Source organism: Eriocheir sinensis, unplaced genomic scaffold, assembly GCF_024679095.1.
Source record: "Eriocheir sinensis breed Jianghai 21 unplaced genomic scaffold, ASM2467909v1 Scaffold274, whole genome shotgun sequence".
Classification (NCBI taxonomy): domain Eukaryota; kingdom Metazoa; phylum Arthropoda; class Malacostraca; order Decapoda; family Varunidae; genus Eriocheir; species Eriocheir sinensis.
The window spans coordinates 372,501-381,642 of NW_026111581.1; the positions used below are offsets into that span (position 1 = coordinate 372,501).

At 37.7% G+C, this 9,142-nt stretch overlaps 1 long non-coding RNA gene across 1 annotated transcript in view; it reads left to right on the plus strand.

Annotated features, from left to right (window-relative positions):
* LOC126991398 (uncharacterized) overlaps nt 1–4,680 on the plus strand; it is a 5,340-nt gene extending 660 nt beyond the window's left edge. Inside the window, exons 2-4 of the long non-coding RNA XR_007745475.1 lie at nt 2,478–2,589; nt 2,987–3,009; nt 4,309–4,680. This is a non-coding gene — a long non-coding RNA (uncharacterized LOC126991398). The remainder of the gene's footprint in view (nt 1–2,477; nt 2,590–2,986; nt 3,010–4,308) is intronic.
* Nucleotides 4,681–9,142: the final 4,462 nt, after the last annotated feature.

Consider the following 9,142-nt stretch of genomic DNA (forward strand, 5'->3'; position numbering starts at 1 on the left):
AAAAATTGTTTGTTTTTTTGGGTGAATATATACTGTACTATAAGTTCACCTGTCTCAGATTTTCAGATGAAACTATACTTTTTCATTTTCATTGCAAATGAACCTTTTTCAAACCCTTCCCCCACATAACTGAAGGATTTACGACAAAAATAAGCAGATTCATACAAAAAGCACCAAATTCTACCAGAAAAATGTATTTTCATCTACAAGCATGTGGTAAAGTTACAGTTTTGGGCAATATTCCCTAACCTAATCCAACTTAACACATTGATTGGTATTCATTGGCACTGGATCAGTACCTAATGCCACTTTGGCCATTACTATCATCACTTTGCTCAGTACTTATCGCCATCGGGTCAGCACATTTAGATTTGAATCTCCTCTACCCCTCCCCCTTCTTCCCCTGCAGACCATCATGGTGCAGGTTAATGGATGGACTCGGGAGGAAATGATAAATTATATAAAAACTAATATCGCAGGAATGAACATTCTGACAGTAAGATATACACCGTTGTCCGTTGTGTTGTATGTGACCCAAGTTCTTCATTGAGAACAACAATGTTTTTAGCAATGAGATAGGTGAACTTGTCAATTTTTGGTGTTTTGATTGCTTTGTTAATTAATTTTGTCACAGATGTGTAGGTTCTGAGGAGGAATGGGGTGATAAAAACTGAATTACAACAGAAACAATGAGGAGATTCATTTAAAACACATCTAAATCTACCAGAAGAATGTATTTTCATCTACCATTAGGAGACAGGTCCTAATCCTAATACTGTACATATAAACTATTTATTCAAAAAGAATATTTTTCTTTCTGGAAAAAAGTAAAAGTGAGTGTGTCAGTTTTTCAATTTTCAAGTTGACAATTTTATATTATTCCTGAAAAAGAAACTATCTTCATAAGGAAAACCATCATGAAATACACAGGAAAAAAGTGTCTGTGCATCAATATAATTTAAACGAAACCTAACCCAACCTGGTCAGACCCTAATGCCACTTGGTCAGTACTAATGCTCCTAGTCAGAACCTAACGCCACCTGGTCAGTATGACTTTTGCACCACCCTATCTTTCGACCTATCTCTGTCAGAAGGGTATAGATGCTATCCATAAGGTAGCTTTCATGGGGACTGCATTTTAACATCAATAAGAGTGTAGTACTAAGATGCCAGACTTGTCTCTGGAACCTGTACATAGACTCTTGGGTATTCTGGTTGATAACAGTCTAAAATTCCACTCTCACCTCAAAATCAGTCAGTAAAGCAGCAGGACTGGCTAACAATTTGTTGAGGTCCACTCTTGCACAGATAATGAGTTCATAGTATCCCTTTCTAAAATCCTTTGTTAGAGTTAGGGTCCCTTACCAGATGGACCTAACTGATTGACAGTCTCTCAGAGCTAAACTATTCTGATTGCACAAGAACTCTGAAGTCTTCACTCAGTATGTAGTAGGCTACTTAGATCAGATTTAATTCACCATTGGAGGATATTCCATGGAGAATCGACAATTCCCCACTTGACCTTTTCCTCCCTGCTACCAGTACCTTGAATGTCACCAGAGGTCACACATTGAACTTTCATAAACCCCATACTAATGTTGAATATAGATGCTATTTTTTTAGCATAACATTCATTGACCATTAGAATTCTTAGTTACCTGATGAGGTTGTGGGTGCTGATTCCATTTAAGAAATTTTTATGCTGATTATTAGGGGATCCACTTTTTTTTTTTTTCTACATGTGGCCTATAGCGCCAGTAGGCTTATCTGTAGGGGCCTGATGGTCGACCCTATCCCGTCATGGTGTAGGCAATTGTTTTATAATGGCGCCTTTATTGTTGGCTCATGCTTCCCCCTGGAGCTCATTCTTGATTCCACTTGTGCTGTAGAGTTTCTTCTAGAGTCCAGGTCGATGGGTGGTCTTCAGGACAGCATGTGGGTAGTCTTAGGCCACTTGGAAATATATAACTATACATAGACTAAACCCCACAATATTATCCATACTAGAGCAGGTTGTTCTTGGATGATACATATGGCACACTATCCAACTTCTTTAAACTGTAATTACACCATCTTAGTGCTAAAGTATTGTTAGTGCTGGCGTCCCAGCAGGTTCTAGCTGCCTCATTTATATACTACCAAATTTCCTTTATGAACCATTTGACTGGTGAGTTAAGGGTAGCCAACCAGGTGAGTAAACCCAACACCCCCTGGTCAGAAATTCACAAAGTTAAAATACATTGGATATTATAGTGCCCAGAAATTTGAGAGCCCACATCTCCACTATGATAGTCAATTGAATTGTTTTTTATGAGGGAACTATTGGTTTTGAATTACCACCCAAGCTAGGTCAGACAGGGGCTGCCTTATGTAAGCCAGAAAAATTTTGGTAGACCTATAATGTTTTTAGACTCCCAACATATTGTTATCTGATGGCTACAACAATATTTTTATTAAGAGTGTATGTTCATTTTCAGTGAGCAAGAGTTTGTGCATTTGCACACTGTGAAGCAGTGGCTGCGAGGGGAAGAGCCAAATATGTTGCCACGCAAAAAGAAGAACGTGAAGAGATTTGCTCTCCTGGTGAAGGTAAATTTGATAAATTACCTATGAATAGCTGAATAATTTTATTTCACAGGAACCTTATACGAGTGTGTGTGTGTGTGTGTGTGTGTGTGTGTGTGTGTGTGTGTGTGTATATATATATATATATATATATATATATATATATATATATATATATATATATATATATATATATATATATATATATATATATATTCCATTCTTATAAATGAAATATGTAGCTACTTAAGGTAACATTTCTTTTCCCGACTTATCAGTGAAGCTATATATTATTTCCAGATGTTTATTAAAATATATTTTGTTTGTCTATTATAACTAAAGGCAAATGTGCGACATTATTAAGGCTAAGTTAATCATATTATTGCATAATTTTTATATATTTTTTTCCCAATCCTACCAGGGTGAAGATTGTCATCGAATAATGTAAGTAGGTGACACAATATCAATGTTTCAGAATGCTGCAAAAATATGCATGTGGGTTCTTTTACTATGCTTTGGTGTTGGTGCTTATGATTGCTACAGAATGCTGGTATGTACGTATATACTTTTGCTTTATTTTTAACAGGGTTGTGATTTGCTTATGATTGCTACAGAATGATGATATATATATATATATATATATACATATATATATATATATATATATATATATATATATATATATATATATATATATATATATATATATATATATATACACATATATATATACACATACATACATATACTTTTGCATTATTTTTAACAGGGTTATGAATGATATTATGTTGGCTGTCTTGTCACTGTAATTACAAATAGAAATTTCTGTCATGCATGTATTCTCCATACAGATAAGAAACTAATGACTGTAGCTGAATGAGACTGAAATCACCAAGATAACAAGAGTAAGTTTAGTATTGTGATTTGGGTTGTCATGAAATTCATTGGCACAGTGCAGTTCATCTTGTGCCAAAATTCTTAAGCTTGACCAGGGGCGTTTCCAGGGTTCAAAAACATTCGGGGCTAAGAGAAAAACATCAGGGGCTGAAGTTAACAGAGTTCGTTCACCACCATGCACCTAAGATAAAAACATACAGCTACACTCCCAGATTGCACAGTAAACTACAAACTGCTCAAACTACTGGTATATGGCTTCAAAATGTAATCTTTAGTATGAACTACATCAATAACATCAGCTCCGTTCAAACAATGGATAATATTTATTTCTTATTTTTTGGAGTGACGGGGGCACGGGGCCCGGGGGTGAAAAAAGGTTTGGGGCTCAAGCCCCGGAAGTCCAATGCTAATGATGCTATTGAGCTTGACCTTATTTTCCCTTTGTTGGTGGTGGGTAAAAAATTGGATGTTGATTTCTAGGTCGCATGTTTGATGTGTTGTGTCTCGTCACTGCAGTGCTTCTTGCTGACATGCATGCCTGTGAGTCATTGTAAAAATGGGTCCTATACCTTCTGCCTTATAAAACACAGTACCATTAAGGGGAAAAACACAAGATTCAAGCAACAATTTATACAACATAAATACTGAAAAATGTTTATTGTCTGTGTTCCTATTGCCAAATGCCAGATATTTTATGTGTATATGGCAGGAACAAAAGCATGTGTCTGGCTATAAAGTTACAAATCTGTGTGCGTGTGTGTGTGTGAGCGCACGCGCTGGATTAAAGGGAAAACGAAGCACAATAGACAATACGATTGCTATAAATTCTCCTGCATGATTTTACAGATAAACTATATCTCATCAAAGTGGCCGAGGGGAGGAGGCGGCAGGTTCTCCTGCATCAGAACATATTGCGCATCCTTGCCCAGTATCATGATGATGCAGGCCACTGTGGTCAACATACCACAGAGGAAAACATTGCCTCTTAATTATTGGCCAAGGACATTATGTCAAAGACTATGTGATTAGACAGTACATTGCGTGTTCAGTTTCACCATGTCAGTGATGCTTATACCTGTGAAAAGTCCTATTGTAAAGAAGAGGAATATTGTCTCTGTGAAGTTAACAAGTTGCCTGTATCAGATTGCATCTTGTTTATTGAGGAACATTTTAGTCTTATCACTTGTATATTTTTGCAATAAAGTCAATGAATTTCAAGTGTATTTTATTTTTCATCATTATTCTTATTAGCGTTTCTATGTTAAAACTCAAAAGCCGTTTGGAATTCAATTCTTACAACTATTAACAGTTTCTTGGTCTCAAAACACCTTTGAACACAATAGTCTCATTTAAATTAATTATTTGCTGCTTTCCTATATCCAGTGCAGGCATTCTCTCTGGACCCTGGTCCTATGCTTGTTATTTTCTTTAAGATGATTTTGTATTTCATTTCTTACTGTTCCCAGTTATAGCTTTTATGTTGTATCTGTTAGTGCTATTGGTCTTAAAAGTCCCTTATGCATGGTTGGCTTTGCCTTCTATTTATTAATTGTTATTTGATGCTTTCCAAGTGTCTTGGAATACAGGAATAATACCATTATTCCTTTATTCCTGTATTAAAAACATTACTTAATGCATTAAATATATCTGTCTTAATTCCATAGAGGGGTAGGCTCAGATGAGACATCACACCCTCTGGCTGTTTGTAAGGTATATACAAACGAGTAAATGCAAGTCTACACATTTGTTTCCCTAATAATGTTTGGTGATGCAAGTATAGATTTCATATCTATAATTCTGTGGTAGCTGCAAATGTGCACATTATGTCTATCTCACATTGTGTAGAAAGTAGATGAAAGACTAGAAAAGTTCCATTGTCTGCTACATCAGAAATGGATTTCAAATAAACATTTTTTTTCATCTACTTCATAAATTAAATAACCCCAGCCTTCTCATGCACACTACATATCATAATTTAAGGTAGCATCATCTTGAATTACCTGTTCACAGAACCACCCGCAATCTGCAGTCCTGAAACAATATGTTGTTGAATTGTTTCTGCACTCCTCATTAGAGAGAGAGAGAGAGAGAGAGAGAGAGAATCATCTTTTTCAAGCTTAACTGACCAACTTCTGTAGGACAGCCTGTTTTAGCTCTTTGATAAGTAATATTTGGTGAATTTCTTGGTTTCCCTATATCATGATTTTCTCATGTATTGACTCTCAGGTTGATCATATTTCCTAGGCACAGCTAATGTAAGTACTTTATCATGATTTAATGTTTTGAAAAGCATGTGAGTATTTATTAACAGATTCGTTGTTTATAGATGTTAGGTTAGTTGCCCTATCTAGTGTTGCCTAACATAAAATCGCTCCTTAAAACCTTCTCTCACACACACACACACACACACACACACACACACACACACATTATATATATATATATATATATATATATATATATATATATATATATATATATATATATATATATATATATATATATATATTTATATATATATATATATAGATATATATATATATATAGATATAGATACTTATCACCTCAGCTGTCTTTGACATTTACAATTTCTTTTATCGCCAGATGCCTTGGTCCTTGGCACCATCTCAGGCCGTGTACGGTTTCATGGACGTCGGTAAATTAGAGACAAGGAAGGCCCTACATTTTTCCTTCCCCTATCATAATTAATGAACTTCAGGTGTCGCAACTTGGTGTGAACATGCCCTAAGTATTCACCTGTGGAGATATGTCGATGCAAATGTGATTGGTATCCTATTTTGTGAAAATGAATGTGCGATCATGGGTGTCGGAGCGCTGCTGGAGGATGTCTTGGCGACAAGGAAAAGCTGCCGAACTTTATGTAGTTTCTGATTTACTAGGGCGAATTTTGCGTTTTCCTTCTTTATGTAGATACAGAAAGCCTTAATCTACCCATACATGTCAACAAAACGATCTTACAACATATAATAGCGAAGAAATCTGAGGCATATAGATGCCCCGGCTCAATTCTGCCCGAGGCTCAATTTTGTCGATGACAGGGGCCTATATCCGGTTCCCGCTGGGCCACAGCTCACAATACATATTTTACATACAATACATAAATATTTAATCCTAAACATAAAAAGGAAATATACATAATATCATACAATACTCAGAAACGGGCAGGAAAGATATAAATGAAGAGAACAGCCCGGTGGCAACTTTGACCCCGGGTCGCTACAAGCCCGAGCGCGGGAAGGTGAGGCCAGGACAAGGAACATGGGCGGCGAGTGGGAGACTCCGCTCCCCCAAACCGGAGATATCCAGTTGATGCTGGGTCGGCGTGGGTGGAAAATGTCACCGATTCCGGAAAATACCGGCCCAAACGAAGGTGTCACATGGGCGAGCCACGTGGTGACCGCCCGTGTCTGTGGAAAAGATTAAAACAAGGCGGCGGGAGAACCCCAGCCGTAACACGAGGCGCAGTGAACCACCTGTTACACTCCCGCTGCTCGTTCGTCTGACGCCGTTCGATGCCTCGGTCGACTGAACCACCGAGGCTTCTCAATCCGCGAGGGAGGCGACTTGGCGGGCGCCAGCGCTTTCTTCGTCAGACAGCGGCTGGGCCTCGCTCTGAACACTTGATTCTACTCCGCCTCCAGCCCTGGGGCCGTATGCACAAATATTCTAAGAATAATACTAAGCCCTGCACTTAACAACTTTTAGCTAAGCATAGGCCCTTAAGTATTACTTAGAATTCCCCTTAGCGGACTCTAAGCTAAGTATTTTTTGAGCAAAATACCGGTATGAAGTGCATCGCCTAGCAAAACGACCACTTGCAAAAGCATTGTATATAGCTACCACAGTGCATATTATGCAAAGATGAAATAGCTATAATGCATTCAACACGTTATCTATCTGTACACAAAAGCTTGTTTGGAAACAATAGACACATCAATGGAGTAAATGGTCGACATAAACGAGCCTTCTTCTTCTTCCTCTTGTGGTCTTTATTGCCTATGATCGTTATATAGGTGCATCTTTTCATGTTTCCGGTGTACCTCCACTATTCTTTTATGTGTTTTGGTAAAATATGTATATTACTGCCTCGACGTCGTCTCCTCAGCCGCCGGTGACAACAAAGGCGTAGCGCGAAGCGTATCACACGGAATTACCAAATAATAAAAGTAGACAAGTCAAAACAAACTAAATCTAACCAGACCTGACCAAACCTAACTATACCTAGCCTATAGCCAACCTAACCTGACCCATCTACTGCCAAAATGCAATGTGCTAAGATGCGTTAATTTACACTCTTCAATAGTTTGAAGTTTCTTCAATATTCAAGCTGTTTGTCACTGTACTGTATTCAGAGACCAACATACAACACATAATGCATTAGCCTCGCGTGAGATGGCTACCATAATTTCAGACTCGTGTGTTCAGTGACTTTCTTGTTTATTTATTTTGATATATATCAACTTTCAGTCAGGTTACTCTGGTAGTATCTTTACCTCAGTGGGTCAAGGCACACAATCACTAGTACTATTATAAAATGTTCTAATGTTTCCCGAGCTTCTACACCTATCTGATGTACTATAGATAGGTGTAGGTACTTCTCCATTCACAGAGGCCACTTTTCTCAACTATCTTTGACAGGTCTCCCATTCACATTGTTTCACTCTGCTCCAGTGTCATCATATGCTTTCCCTCTCTGTATATTTCCTTTCTCCAAAGGGGATTGTCTTGAATTTCCAGTGTTATATTAATTTGGCCCACCGGTGTTCATTCATTTCCTCTCTTTGAAACTCAGCTTCCCCTTTGTTAACCTTTCTCAGAAGCTTCACCCCATTTCCCCTGAGAGCATGTGAACACTATCATGCCAACTGGTCTTGAATGACTTATAATCTCCCGACATCTCAAGTGTTAGTTTTGCTGACTCATACAAGATAGCTGTGGGGTTACTACTTTCCCCATCCAAAAGCAACTTCCATATTCATACTGGCTAATTTCCCTTCTCTACCACTGATGTTAACACCCGTCATTTTCCTTACCTTGGCTTCATTCAGTTTTCTTTGTGCTTTCTCCTATGGCCTCCTTGCTTATCTCAAATGCTAAATAACCATGTGTTTCTATTACCTCTAAGATATTGTTTCCCAGCACCCGCTGTCCTACTGCTGGTGTGAATTTCCATTATTATGTTTAAAGATAAGTTTCCATTCCATACCAAAGTCATTTAGGATAAGGCAAAATCCTTCCACTAATACTACATCATCTGCATAACCTAGGCAAAGCAATACAACTTCTGATGTGTGGGGCTTTATTACTTTTGCCTATATCCACATATACACATGGAGGAGGGGGAATGATTATGAGCAGAAAGGATTGATTGATAATGTGGCAGTAGATGGAAGACTGAGAAAGGATATCTGTGACGCGAAGGTAGTAAGCGGGATGTTCGATGGCTCTGACCATCTTGCAAAAGTGGGTGTTTGAAAAGAAAGGTGAAGTAAAAAAGGAAATACTGAAGATAGAAAAGTTACAGGAAAAAAGAAATAAAAGATGAGTATAACGTGAAATGACAGATGCCTTAAGTGAAAAATGGGAAAGTGTGAAAGATAGTACAGATACTGAAAAAGTTTTTAGAACATTTAAAGAAGTAGTGTTAACTACAACAAAA